General features: G+C 39.9%; 1 protein-coding gene across 1 annotated transcript in view; it reads left to right on the forward strand.

The window, feature by feature from the left end:
- The first annotated feature begins 1,625 nt into the window (after positions 1-1,625).
- LOC103153260 (zinc finger protein GLIS2-like) overlaps positions 1,626-15,407 on the forward strand; it is a 30,008-nt gene continuing 16,226 nt past the window's right edge. Inside the window, exon 1 of the mRNA XM_016661834.1 lies at positions 1,626-2,117. The gene's annotated coding sequence lies outside the window, so the exon portion shown is untranslated. The remainder of the gene's footprint in view (positions 2,118-15,407) is intronic.

A 15,407-nucleotide genomic window follows, 5' to 3' on the forward strand; every position in this document is an offset into this window, starting at 1 on the left:
AAAATAGGAACTTGGAAAATTGAGAATACTCAGACATGTTTGGTTTGAGATAAGAAAACATTCTTTTGAAAATGTGAGTACGGTGGCGCGGTTTCTGATATGGCAGTTACCCAGGGGATCAGAAAGTGGAGGGGCACCCAATATACGAAATTAAAAAAAAATCTTCCTTATCTGTCAGATGTCCCCTGAACAATCTGATTAATCTGATTAAATATTTCAATCGATTGACAGCACTAGTTTAAGCACAACTTTGGAACATGAATTGGGAGAAGATTCATTCTTGTTTTAAAGAGTTCAATCAGTCTACTTCTCAAAACAACTAAAGTGATGATGATGATTTTGAAGTGTCTTAAAGAATACTAGGAGACAACAAGGTTTGCATGAGGAACCTTTTAATTGAGCTTGAATTGAACAAACAGCTAAAGTCCAACAACGTTTCCTTGTTTCAGCATGAATGTATAAATAGGTATGCGTGTGTGAGCACAATCCGCAAGTATTTATGCAGAAGTTGTGATGCATGCAACTGTTACGGCGGTGGGTTGCAAAATAAGGCGGACGTTGGAACCACTGAGCTGTACTGATCCAGAAGAGTCATTTGTCTTATTCTAAAACCAGTCAAGAGTTTCCTTTGCTATGTGTTTGGGAAATGTTCACCTTGTATATCTCCCTACGTGTGTACAAACATCCACATTATTCATCGTGTTAATTCCACTTCTGCATATGGGCTCATTGAAACCTTTAGCAGATTAGAAATTCTTCAGCAACCAGTGACATCTTCACAAAATGTTGCAAAGATCTAAGAATTGAGTGGATTTGAGTGAACAACCAGGTTATATTAATCTGAAAAGTGGCTGGATTGCTCTCAAGTGTTTATTTCTGTTAAATTGGATGATTATAGTTAGAACCTAGTAAAGATTTCAATTTCAGCCAAAAATAAAAAATTATTGTCAGAGTGGGGTCACTTTTATCCCTATACAGTTTCAACAGGAGGATTAATTTTTGGTAGCCCTCCTTCTCCCCAAATGAATGCCACTGTTTTTTGGAATTATTATTATTATTATTATTATTATTATTATTATTAATAATAATAATAATAATAATAATAATAATAATAATAATAATAATAATAAACAAAAAATACATAGCAGAAACCTTTCCAATATAACTGGATAATAGTCTGCTCTATGCAAAAAATGGTTTACCTTGAGTCAAACCAAAAGTAGAGGAAAAGACTTTTGGTTTTATGTTATTTTTTTGTGGCAGGCCAAAAACTAGTTTTTATAAAATTCTCTGGTGTAGTGTTGTGCTTTGACCACTAGAGGGTGGCAACGCGCGCTGAAGCAATTACTTGGATGCCGAACTACAGACTTTGTGTTAGAAACGGAGTGTGTCTGGGTTGCCTCTTTGTCGTGTGAATTGTTCCTTTGACATCTAGAGCATCGAAGTGTTTGAGTTTAATAAAACCTTTTTTTTTTCTAAAAATCTTCCAAATCGTTTGGATTGAAAGACGTTATGCAACTTAAAGGTATGTATTATTGCCTCCCACTCAGAGTCAGAACAGCTGGCAGAGGCCGCGTCTCCTCCTCTTCTCCGCCCTCTGTCAGCCTCCTCCTCTCGGACAGCCTGTTCTCCGCTCCCCGCTCCTCTGTGCTTCAGTTGACCAGCGTCGCAACTGGGCGATGCACCTCCAGGAAAACCTCCGCCTTATTATCTGTGGACGACTTCATATTTACATCACTCAAACCCGAGTGACAGTTTTTCTTGTGTTTGTTTGTCTTTGAAGAGTGTTTCTTCTTCTTCTTCTTCTAATTTTTTAGCAGTATAATTTTGACAGAAACTTTTTCTTTGACAAGGTTTTTTGTTACCTACCTGAAAACTGACCACTTTATTCGCTGCAGACACTAATTCTAACAATTTTTTTGTTTATCCTTAAAGAGAACCGATTTGCAACTGGTAGCTCACTGGGAGATGTTACAAGGAGAGCCACACAAACTGGCTTGATTTTGACTTTTTTTTTAAAAAAAAAATTATTATTATTATCATTATTATTATTGTTCTCGAAGACAACGACAGCATCTCCTAACAAACTACAGAAGCAACGGAGGCGCTCCTAAAAGGTAAACACTCGATCAATAATGAAGCATAGGCAACTTGACAGTTCTCCTTAAATATGTACACATGTAAATCAAGTTTAAAGGTTACACTACACATGTAAAAGGTGAAACTCACCTTGGAAATTCATTTTTTCTATATATAAAAAAATCACCTTGAAAATTCATTCTTTCTTTTAGAAAAAAGGTGACATAAAAGTAAAAAAAAAAAAGATAAAGGTTGAGAAAAAAGTTAAAAGCCATTCTATGTTGTTTTCGTATTTGATTTTGTACAGTTTTGTGATATAGAAAGACATTTTTTTTATGGAGAACAGTGTCAAATGTGCAGATTCTTTTAGGAATGATACATTTGCAACTGTTCACATTTTATACTTGCTCACCATAAAAAAGGAGTTCCACAAGCTTGTATTCTCGGCCTACTGGTGTTGTTTCAGAGCAGGATAGGATTAGAGATGTTTTGTTTCGCTTCAAACATAAAACAAAACCAAGAAAACTTTGTCATTCAGATGACTGGAAAAGATTTGAAACATAGCCTTTTCTGAGATTCAGATACCAGTCATACTCGGTCTTCCTAATCTGGGAAAAAAATAAAAAACCCGCGTTGATAAAAAGCTACCTTTCTGGGACTTTTCTGTAAGTTATCATTTTTATACAATGTCTGAATTGTCAAAAACAATTTTTTTCTTAGTGCTTCTGCTTGTGTTTCTAGTGAAAGGAATGATGTATTTATTTGCCCTGCTCCCCAGAAAAAGTGGGAATCACCATGGCAACCGCATTGCAGTTGTGAAACGATAACAGATTTCAGTTTTAGCGTTTTATATAAAAGATCATAATAAGAAGGATTCAGAGTTTTTCAGGTCCTAATTATCAGAGGTGTGGACTCGAGTCATATGACTTGGACTTGAGTCAAATCGGAGTCTTGACTTGAAAAAAATGGCTGCACTGATGATGTCGTTCGGCTTTAACATACATGCTTCTTTTTTGTCACGCTATTTTAAAATGTACAGCTTGTTAGCTCAAGATTGCTGGTGGATGGTGAGCGGAGGTCCGGCTCAGAAAGTAGGTTCTGTACCTGAACTCAGGGAAAGGAGTTTCTCTCTGTTGGTTCACCATCATGGGATGGGTCGTTTATCTGAAGACATCCGCCTTGGGAAATCATATTGACAATTTTTCACAGAAATATTTTTTCTGGAAACATAAAGTTTAAGTAGATTCAAAAGCTTATTGAACTTCCTGTTAGCAGCAATAACTTTGAGTAATGCATTTTTTTGTTGTGACACTAATGCACAGCAACCAATAATGTGCAGCCTTAAGGACACAGTTGTGCTACCAAGTTATTAATAGGCTTACTATAAGTAAATTGGGAAGTAAACACCTTTGTTGAGATCCCAACTCAATCTGCCTAAGGCGTTTCTTCAACGGTAGCATCTAATGTATGTATGGATGGGCAAACACGGACTTCCCCAATCTTTGACATCATCACTCCTGAAAATTTTAACACCTCCTCGAGGATAGCACATGTAGATTTTATTTGCACTTATTCCCAAAAGGCAGGGCGTTTGTTGGTAATGACCTATGAGTTAATCGGCACCACAGAATTCCCCAAAATTTGCAACAAGGTGGTCAGAGCTGGCTGTGTGGGGGCGATTCTTGTAAAGCCAGAAATGTGCAGGTTGCAGCCTCCTTGCATCATGTAGCTCTCTAAAGGCTGGGCCAGACACAGTTGTGTGGATTTTCCTTAAAGAACCAGAGCCAAGCAATCTCCTTTCCTGTCATTCCTCCATCTGTCTGTCTTACCGCCCTTATCCAGCTACGGGGAACACTCCTCTTTTGGTACATATGGGATCTGTGTGTTTTTGTGCGTCCGTAAAGAGTCAGGTCATGCAGAAAACAAGATAGAGGAGAAGACAGAACGAAGAGAGAAGTGCTTGGAAGTCAGTCAACAAGTGAAGAAAGAGGGAGGAGTGTAGGATTTAGGGAAGAAATGCTGTAGAAGATAGAACATAAATTTTATAGATGTGACAAAATCCTGGGCCAATCAATATTTTTTTTCTGCATTTTGCATCGTGTTGCAACCACAAAGTTCAATATATTTGATAAAAATTTCATTTGACAGACCAATGATTGAATGTGTTCTTTAAACTTTTGCTACACATTAGAAATCTACTTTTTACAGCAATACCTCTTATCTGGGGTATTTCTCTACCATCATCGTACATCCAGTAACCAAAGTTTTGGCCCATTTTTCTTTTCAAAAGTCTCAAAAATCTCGGATCGGAAGGGAAGCACTCTGGAACAGCAACGTTTCCAAGGTATGTCAAAGATTTTCAATGAGACCAAATGCAAGAATTGTCTTTGATGTAAACCACTCCGTTATAACCGGAGCTGTATGTTTAGGGGTTGTTGCCCCGCTGGACAGCGAACCTCCCGGCCTCTCTCAGCTCTATTTACAGTATTTAGCTCCATCCATCGTCTCGCACCAATTTCCCTGTCACTGCTGCAGAGAAGCATTCCCACAGCAGTGGTCGAACGAGGTGGGGCTGATGTGTTTGGGGTGACATTTTTTTATCTAATCTGATCACCCTGTGTCCCCAACATGGCTTGTAGCAAACTACAAATGGGACTTCTTATATTTTTCTTCTGACCACCCTTCAATGAAAGCCAGCTTTGTGGACGGCATGGTAATAGCTGGTTTGTCAACATGTTGTTCCACCTGAGAGTTTCCAGGTCTCTTTTAGTGGTTTTTGCATTTGTTTCTGCTTTAAACTTTCTCCTCGTTTTGTTTGCTGCTTGGTTTTCAGGAGGCTGTTTGTTCTCTAAGCAGTCCCTCCAGGATTTCATGATTGGTTGTTGTGACTTTTTGCAATCAAAATCAAAGATTTTTTTGGTGCTACTTTAGGAATATTTGTGAGGAATTTTGCAATATTTTTTCCTAAGTAAACCTCTTCCAAAATCTACATAGAGAAGAAAACAGATAAACTAAAAAGCAGCAGTGTTGTTGAAATGATGATGTGTAAAATCAACTTTTTTTAACTTTACATCATGTTATAATGTTATTCTCTCATCATAAACATACCTGGAGTGTTGCTTTGATTCTGTCATGCTTGTTTGAGAAATCCTTTAGTTTCCCACGACAACCGTTGAGATATTCACCTTCAAGGACGAAGCCCCTCTTCTGAGCTAAAGTTTTGAAGCTTCGGAGCTATATGTATGCATGTATGTGCCGTTTTGACTTCTGCTTTCTAATGCAATTAGTTGTGCAGGGTTTTATTTAGAGGTGTCAGGATAAATGGGGCTGTAAACTTTTGTCCGTAAAAAACATTCTAACTATGTGTCATTTTTTTTGTTTCATTTTTGCAATTCTGTACCACTTTGTCTTGCTCTATTCTAAAATACATTGTCAGATAAAATACACTCGTTGTGTGTACTTTGGCAAGACACGACAAGCACTAAACCGATATGAAGGAAGAAAAATAGTCCCAAAAATCAGACAAAAGGCAAAGAAACGCGCTGACAGAAGAAGGTAGACTTAAACACAAAGTCAAACCAAAATGAAGTTTATCAGTTGAAGTAAGTTGTTTAAAAGTGGCTACAATGACACTCTGTTGTCATGGCTCTGGAGTGTCCAGTCCTGGTCCCTAACCTGAAGCCCCCCTGTTGGAAGCTCCCTGGGTGACTGCAGCCTTCAGGCCTCTGTTGTTTCCATACTTTCTCTGCTGTTTGTACATGATGGGTTCAGTGGGTTCAGCCCAGCTATAAAAGCACCGCTCCCCCTCGTCTTTTCCCCCTGCGGCACAGGACGGAGTCTGCAGGCCCTCCTGTAGGAGGAGGAGGCCCTTTTTTGCTTCTCCTCCTATATAACTTTTTTTTTCTTTTTTGACTGTGTTTTCCTCTGCTTCCCCCTGGCTCGCTGGCTGGTTGTGGTAACAATTTTGGGCCCAACCCTGGACCCAGCAGTCATTTTTCTCCTCTTAGTTTCAAACCACCAACTAACCACTGACTCCCTGCATCCCCCTTTTCCTCCTCCTCCCCGTCCTTCTCCTCCTCCGCCGTCTCAGGAATGTCTTATTCACCTCCTCTGTGCGTCTCCGCGCTCTCGTTCTGACACGGCCACAACTCCCATCTGTTTGCTGCAGCACCTGAACACCGGCGTGTCGACGCGGTTGAGCGAATGCGCTCGTTTCGAGACACTTAGAGACCCCACCGCACCCCTTCCATCAGCTTGTACCGACCACCTGCGAGGGAACACACACACACACACACACACACACACACACACACACACACACACACACACACACACACACATCCACATCCATAAACCTCTCTTTCTTCTCCCTCTCTTTTCCATTATCCTCCAGAGAGCCCAGAGACGGGGTCTTCGCTTCCAAACCAAACACAGACCGAATTCCAAAAACCCCAACTCGACACCCCCCTTCCTCCATCTCGCCCTCCCACCCCTTCATATTTGCCTCTCCACTCCCTACCCATTCCTGGCCTGTTGGTCTTCTTCTCCTTCTTCTTTTAACACTAAAGTATAAAATAACAATCCGTCTTTTCATCGTTTTGAAAGCAGATAAGAAAATCCACTTTTCAGACCTTTGGAAGTGATTCCCCCACAGAAAGGAAGAGGTATACACCCACATGTAGATGACGGTCTGTCATCTGGAGCAACAGCAAGCAACTACCATCGCTGAAAACAGAAAATGGATTGTTTTATTGACAAAAAAAACAACAACACTTTTTTAACTGTCAAAAGAATGCCTGGACGGATATTGGCAACCCACCAAAAGGAACAGAGTGAGCGCTCTTACTTTCCACCCAAAGATCCTAAGCTTTACATGTGGGTGAGAGTTATGGAAGTAGAGGGCAGATTTCTCCTCACCCATCAAAAATCAAAAACATCATCTCCCTTCACAACGTTTTTTTTGAAACAGTCTGGTTCTGGCCTACATGACGGGAAACCCAAACTGAGCGATGTGGTTGAAGCTGCAGTACCTGTGTTTCCATCGGCCATAATATTGAGTGATTTGACCTTCTGAAAATAAATTTGCTTAATGGAAACGCATCAATAAAAAAAAAAAAAAACTCATTTGTCCATAAAAAGATTTGGCACTAGGACGAGGTTTGGGTTTTATGGCTGTTTTGAAGGTGGCTTATCTTACAAAACTGCAATGAAAACACGTTTCCACGCCGTGATCCACAACTGGATGTTGCTACTGCCGCAAACCACAAAGAATAAGAAGATGACAGGAAGTAGTTTGAGGATGATGAGGGTTTTTGATGACTTGTCGCGTGAACAAACTCATTCAGGTGTAATTTTAACGCTTTCATGCATAGCAGTCACTGCACTGGACAGATATCTAAAAGCCATTTTCTTGTGGATTTTTATGTTATAAATGCACACAGACCACGGAAATGGAAACCAGTGCCTCATACAATACACTGCCAACTACTGGCCATCCGTTGCAAGTGCAAGAAATTATTTGTTAAATCCAATATGGCAGACAGACGAAAAAGCAATGCAGGAATGTCCAGTAGAGGATTTTTGCAGGTAAAAAAAAATATTGTGGCATCAAGTAACCTCTAGAGACTAAGACTACTGATGTATTTTCAAAATAACAACTTTGTATTTGGAGAGAATTACAAATAATCACTTAGAAAAAAATCCTAGAAAATAATTATTTTTTACAAATCCTAGATTTTTTTTTACAATTATTTTGTAAAAATCCATCCATCCATCCATCCATCCATCCATCCATCCATCCATCCATCCATCCATCCATCCATCTCATATTTAATGGAGTCTTTTTCTTTAACCTTCGTCTACGTTTCCTAACTGAAAACAAGATGGACAGGCTACAGTACGCAGCTGGGATTGGTTATTATTTACTTGCTTGGCACACACACACACTCACGAGGAGACACACACACACACACACACACACACACACACACACACACCACATGCACACAGTGAAAATAAATTGGGTGAATCTGCTCTGCAGAGGAATGTGAGACACATGTGTTTATGTGTTCTGGGTCTGGATGACAGAAGGAATGAAAGAGGGATGCTAGGAAATAAAAAAGAGAGAGAAATACGGAAAGAGAAAAACACAAAGGCAAACCTGAATTGAAAAGGAAAGAAAATATTGCAACAACTGCGTTCGCATCAGGCATTCAGGCTATTCCTGGCCTTGTTTGGCTCCAATCGATCGATGGAAAGATTTACTTGCTTCCTCAGTTTTTATTTCCTTAACTTTTCCATTTTCGGCACAAAGAGATTGTGTTTTTTTATATTTGTCTCCCCTCATTCTCTTCTTTATATCTTAATTTTTGTTACTTTCCCCAAAAAACATGCAGTGGCTGTGAATAAAAGCATCAGTGGTTGGGAAATAACTATTGCTCCACTAATTGTAAGAAAAGCTGCAGGAGATGGAAGGCGACTTCTGATCTGTCTGACCAATGGTGGCAAAAAAAAGCATTGATGGTCTTTCTTAGATGTGTTGCTGAGAAAGAGAGAAAACCACCCAACCAGCAATAATGTGATTTATTTTCCTTTTAAGAGAAAATTCATTTTAAGAACAGAAATAAACAAAGGTCTGCTGTTGTTTGTGGTTACATAAGTGTTTTTGTGAGAGTTGTTGCAGTCTGTGATCATTTTCCGCTCTTTAAATGCAACCGTTTGATACTGAGCAGGATTCAGGTTCTAACCTTTGCTTTTTAAGCTTTCGCTAAAAGCAGCTGCATTAATGCCTCCTGCACATTTTCACCGCTTTTTCCGTAAGCATTCATTTACTTTATTGGGATTTTGTGGTGATGGAGCGACACAAATTAGTGCACAATAGGAAAATAGAAGGAAAATGATGCAATATTTTCAGCCATCTCAGAAAGAAAAATCTGGAAAAACTGTTTTTCTGCATTTCTGTTTTCTCTCTCTGAGCTTCACACGCCTGTAGAGATAATTTTTTATATATTTTTTTTCATATTCCTCAAGTGTTCTCATTTACACTGTGGTCAGTTCGATTCAGTTTGTTTACATGGCGTCAATTTACAACATGTCATCTCGAGGTACTTTACAAAACAAAGAAGAAAAGATATGATTACATTGAATTTTAGCATATCATATCATATGCTATCATATGTGTGATTCTCTCCATCCTTCTTCCCATCAACTCTTATTAGTTTTCATGTCTCTAGGAAAACACAGCATAATCCTGCCACCGCCATGTTTTACCTGAGAGGCATTTTGGAGAAACAAAAGTGTCACTTTGGTACCAGAGTAACATATTTTTGAAAAATTTTCCTCCCACTACAGTTATGCACAACGTTGTGTTGGTTTATCAAACTACATTTCTTCCAAAAAAAAAAAAAAAACATTGTTGTGATGCAATGCGGAAAAAGTAGGTATGTCACTTAAAAGTAGGGAAACTTCTGTAAGACACAAAATAATTTATTAGGGGTTGAGGAACTACTGAATAAGTAGGACAGCAACTATACAATATAGGGCTTTTTTTTTCTTTTAATGCTGCCTGTTACCTTTTATTTCTGAGAAGTTTCAATCCAGATTTAGACACTGATTGTTGCCAAGACAAAATGGCTCAAGCTGTCATGTCACGGTCTAACTTCTGATTGTTGTAAACATGCAAAACAGTATAAATATAACACGAGTTAGATCAGTTTATTCAAATAAATACAATTTTTTCAGACAGCAGTAGCTGTGTTTCCATTACAAATATGTATGAAAATCTTTGTCAATATTCCTCTAATGTCTTCGCAACTGTGGCGTTTCCATTAAATAAGGAATTTAAATAAAAACACACATCAGGGAGTTTGTTCATGTGACAAGCCATTAAAAAATGCAACATTATCTTCCATTTACTTCATGTCTTCTTTTTTTGTGTGGTTTGTGCCAGTAGGAACATCCGGTTGTTGATCATGTGACTCATGTGATTCCATCGCAGATTAGCAAAAATAAACCAACTTTGATATGGCGAAAAAAAAAAAAGGTACGTCATTGCAGCAGCAACATTTTTTATCGAACAATATTGTCGTGTTTCCATTAAGCAAATTTATTTTCAAAGTGTCAGATTATATGGTCAGTGGGAACCCAGCTGGAGTTAGTTATGGAGTTCAGCAGGGTTCTGTGCTTGGATCAATAAAGTTTTGGTTTTTATACATCACATCCTTACATTATGTTATCTAACAGATCTAACCTGATCCCAACGCCAAAACGTTTTATCATAAAGTGAGAGGTTTTTCCGAAATTGGCACATTTCAGTTAAGTGGATTTATTTTCAAAATGTCGGATTATATGGCCAGTGAAAATGCAACCAGGCACAATAATGGAGTTCAGCAGGGTTCTGTGCTTAGATCAACACTTTTTGTTTTATACATCATATCCTTACATTATATTTACACTATATCACCAAACATAACAGTATACATGTGTATTCTTGTCCATGCGATCCTACAATCTGTAATTTCCTTTTATGTAGTTAGTAATAGCTTTTAGTAACCCCTCTAGCTTGGGCCGCTGTGTGGGTCTGCAGCGTCACGTTGCATAACAAAGTGGCCACCACTCCTTGATCTGCTCTCTCCATCCACATCACTTTTCCCTTTTCACAGTTGGCATCCACATCCTGGTGCTTGTGCGTCTCTCTGTGACCCTTTCCTGCGCTCTCACCTCCAGTGAGTCGAGGCAGATGGTCGCCTTTCCTGAGTCTGCTCCGTGCTTTTGTGTTCGTCTGTGTCTCTTTCCTGTCCTCGCCGCCGCAGCTGGTTGATGAAGACGGGGTCCTTCCCGAGTCGGGTTCTCCTGGAGGTTTCTTCCTGTTAGAAGGGAGTTCTAGTTTTTTTTTTTTTTTTTGTACTATCGCATGTCAGCTCAAGCACATGAGTGATGGTTGACCAAACTGATGCTGCTAATTTCCTTGCACATCTTAAAAGCGCTCACACCGACCTTGGGTCTGTTGAATTACACGGAGTAAATAGGGCAAGAGAATGAATAGAGGTGTGTTGGATTTATTTGGTTAAATACACAGCAGACGGGGAAAAAAAACAGATAATGAGCAGAAGAACAGGAACAGAAATGCATGAAAAGCAATGAGTCAACATGTGATGTTTTTTTCTGGATAGCTTAATTGACAATAAAGATTATTATCGTCATTGTGCTTTGATATTCTGGTGAGAAATCTCTTTACTTCCTCATTCGGGTCTTTTTTTGTGCCCAGTTTGAAGCGTTACTGAAAACAGTCCACTTCAGTGCGCAGCGCTGCTGCCTAGTTGAGCTAAAACAGAACGAACGGGGCCATGATGTGCGTGTCCCCAAGGTCCAGGCGGCTAGCGTCATGCTGTTGACTCTGGTTCTGATGTTTTCTCGACTCTCTTTGTTGTGGTGTTGTGGTGTTGGATGTCCTGCCATTTAAGAGTTACATGCTGGAACACCGAGCTCCTTAGCTCAGTTCATGAACTTTTTGCATCTAAACAGGTTAAAAATACTGAAATGCTCACGATGGAAGTTTTCAATAAATATGTGTAAATATTTTTATGTCCTCATGTGGCTAAGAGGTCCAGTCTGTGTTGTCATTAGGTGAAGTCAGAGATTCCAATGGTTGCATGTTGACTACCTTTTGTGGCAGTGGAAAATAAACTGTTTTATTCCTTTGGTAAGCACAAAAATTGGCTGCCTGTGTGGTCGTCCATTTACCTCTGAAGTCGGAGCTTTAATGTGGGAATGTCAATAAACTCAACTGTATACTAGTACTAAGTTCAGAAGCCGGTGGGATTTGCTCTGAGCAACGACCAGGCTAACCACCATTAGCAAGACAAGCTAATAGTTAGCTTGGTGTACTTTTAAACGCCACAGCGACGTGTTTGATCAAATGAATTTTGCAGTTTGGAATATTTTAGTGAGAAACAACATTTAGAAGTGCAAAGAAACAGTTTTTCGCCCACGTCCCTCTTTTCGTTTGATAGAGGCGGCCATATTTCATTTTGAAGGTTCTGGTCGTCAAGAATTCAATTTTCCCACTCAGAACACCAACATCTAGAGATGTGGGTGTCCTTTTGTTATTTGTCCAAAGAAAATCTCAGAAGCTTTTAACTTCTGAGTAAAAGCTAAATGGTAAAACTGCCTCCTTAAACCAATCAGACGATGCCAGTACACAATGCTTTTGCTGCCGTTTTTATGGCATAACTTGACAACCTGAAATACCCAAAGTCCTGTTGCAACAATGTTTCTAAATGTCTCTCAGGACGGTTGTAGTTAGAAAATGTGACGTTAACTGGGGTGACATGTGCTAGAAAAAGAATAATTTGACTAGTTTCAACACACCCGATAACATGTCCGTGTTTCTTTAGTGCTAACTTGTCTTATGCAACAAATAGTTTTCCATTAACATGTAATGTGTAGGTGTGCTAAATTTGACCTTTTTTCAAGTTCAGCTTGTTTCATTATCAAAATATATGATGATTTGGAGTGCCTGCTGATCGTTGTTTGAGTTTAGTTTGAATTTCGAGAACCTCTTCTCCCTTAATTTGACTCGGTTTGTGTTTTATAACTTCTCTGCTGGATGATTTTAATGTTTTAAGTTGCTGTACCTTCTTTAAAAATGCGCAGAAGGTCAGTAAAACAGTTTTTAAGAGGAAAATAGGCCCCTTCTCGTAAGGCTACTCCCCCACTCCTCTGGCCCTGACAACCTCCGCCACTCCCTCGCTAAGGGGTGAAGACGCCAGTGTCAGTGCGAGACAATCTACAGGCTCTACTGGTGACTATTGCATACTCGGTCTGCAGAGTTGCATCATTTAGCTCTGCCGAGATGCAAGAGAGCCAGAGGGAGAGAGGGTGGGAGGGAAGAACTGAGACAAATAATGGGAAAAGTGTGAGGAGAGGAAAGGGTGGGAGTCCATGTCCTGCGTTTTCTGTTTGAGGTTTTCACCTCCTCCTCTCTCGCTTGTTTTCCTGTGGCAGCCATGTTTTACATCACGAGGGAAGGTCAGCATCCTGGACATTGGCACTGACATCATGCTGAGAAACGGACCTGACATAATAGAAGACAGTCCGTTTACGCCGTAGTTCTAGCCAACACCGGGACTTGGACGAGCCAAAACGTTAGTGGTTCTTGCACATTGCTGTTTGCCTTATCAAGACCTTGAGAGCGAAACACAGTGGAGAGAGATTTAAACTGTCAACATGTATATCTGGGAATTACGCCCAGCCCAACTTAGCAATATTTCAGCTCCAGGTTTGAAGCCTGTTGGGGTTTGTTGATTTATAAGCTGTTAGCATTGTGCAAACAAATCTGTATTTTCTCTTTCATCTAAAGCTAATTTTTATATGCATCGGCAGGTAGCCATGTTGGATTTTCAGTTGATGGTGCTGGTGATAAAACCACAGACTGGAATTTCAGATTCTACCAACCTTTCTGGAAATTTCCGCTATAGGTAGAATATAATTTTTATTGTGAGATGAGAGTCACTTCTTCTAAGGTTTCAGACTAAAATGTGGATCAGAAGATGCAGGTACTGCTCTGATCTGTTGCAAAACTCTTGATTTACTAATCTGCTTTGGTTCCAACCCTCACCTATGAATATGAAATTTGGATCATAACTGAAAGAATGAATGACAAGCAGCTAAAACGATCTTCCTCTGAATGGTGGCCATATTCAGTCATAGAGATGAGGGGTGAGAAGCTCTCTGGGAGCTTCAAATAGAGCTACTGCTTCCCTAGATTGAAGGGAACCAATCAGGTGGTCCGGACACCTGCTTCTCAAAAGGAGGTTTTCCAAGCTGGCCCCTCAATTATAATACCTTGGGGAAGACCCTTTCCCTAGACTGGAAATGGTTTGTGAAAAATCTTGGAGAAATGGAAAACAATCGATGCTTTGGTGGATAATTCAACTTGGAACCTTCCACCAATTAAAGAGTGACGATCAGAGGCAATAGTTCTTAACAAGACAATGGTAGACTGCCTCCTCCAAGTCACTGTTGAATGTTTGAGTCAAATGGAGACGTTCAGGTATCTTATTGTCTTGTTACCGAGTGTTGGTAGAAAGACAACTGAAGGATCAGGGCTTCAAATGCAGCACTGAGAGACACAGGTGAGTTTTTACCAGCCCATGTTGTGAGATATGGATTATGGCGGATTGATCTTGGATACAAGCGGCTGAACTGAGCTTCCTCTGTGCGATGTCCAGGTATGAGATCAGAGAAAAACTTGACTTCAAAGAGAGTCAGCTAAGGTAGTTTGGGTATTTGATCGGAATGCGTCCTGGACGTCGACCACCGGAGGTTTTCCATATGAAATCAACTAAGAAGATCAACTCATGGTTGGGGCACGGAACTTTCTCAAGAGACTATATGAGGTTTCTGAACAGGAATATCTGTTGTTCTCTGTTCAGAAACAGCATGAACAGGGGTTCATGCTGTTTCACTCCCATCAGTGATTGGAAAGTGTCAAATAGGGAGGCAAAGGTTGGATGGACAGATGGGCGGATGGATGATGGATGGATGGATGGAATCTTAACACAGCAAACTGAAAAAATCCAAGTCATGTAGCCAATCAGTTTTAAAACGACTGGACTAACTGGACTTGACATGATGGTACTTGCTCCATAAAAAAACGAAAACTCCCTGGTCTCACTCATTCAGAAATTGGGTTGAAATATCTCACGCAAGAAATAACACACCACTTTTCTAGTCTGTCTGCTTGCTTCCAAAAGTCATGCCTTGCTCGAATTATGTTTTCATTCTATTTCTCCTCACACTGTGGTTTGAGCAGACTGCCCCCCCTTCATGACTTCCATCATGATTCTACCCATTACCACTCATTTAGTTTTTTTGTCTTTGCCCAGCACTCTTCAAGCAGGTATCCAATTTCAAAGTCTCGTGCGGACACTTCGGACCTTTATAAATGCCCTCTTTCTTCTTGCCTCTTTATGCCTTCAGATCACAGAAACACAGCCCCCACGCCTCCCTCCGTGATCCTTGCAGTTGCAGGGACATTCTGAAATTCCTTAAAAGGACTTGTACTGGAAAGATCAAAGAACATGACTTCTAAAATTCGAACATTGAACTTTTTTTTTTTTTTTTACGACTTGACGAGCTGTCGTTGATCCCAATCTCCCTCAATCCTTCTGTGCTTGGCAGATCAAGCAATCTTGACTGTTTTCGTCCCGCACTTTTATAGAGTTCTAACGGAATATATTAAGTTTCATAACACTTATAAAACATTACATGTGGCGCTATGTCCATAAAGCAAAAGGAAAAGCTGCAAACACACACACGATCCAAGA

The sequence above is a fragment of the Poecilia formosa genome, unplaced genomic scaffold (genome assembly GCF_000485575.1).
Source record: "Poecilia formosa unplaced genomic scaffold, Poecilia_formosa-5.1.2 Scaffold344, whole genome shotgun sequence".
Classification (NCBI taxonomy): domain Eukaryota; kingdom Metazoa; phylum Chordata; class Actinopteri; order Cyprinodontiformes; family Poeciliidae; genus Poecilia; species Poecilia formosa.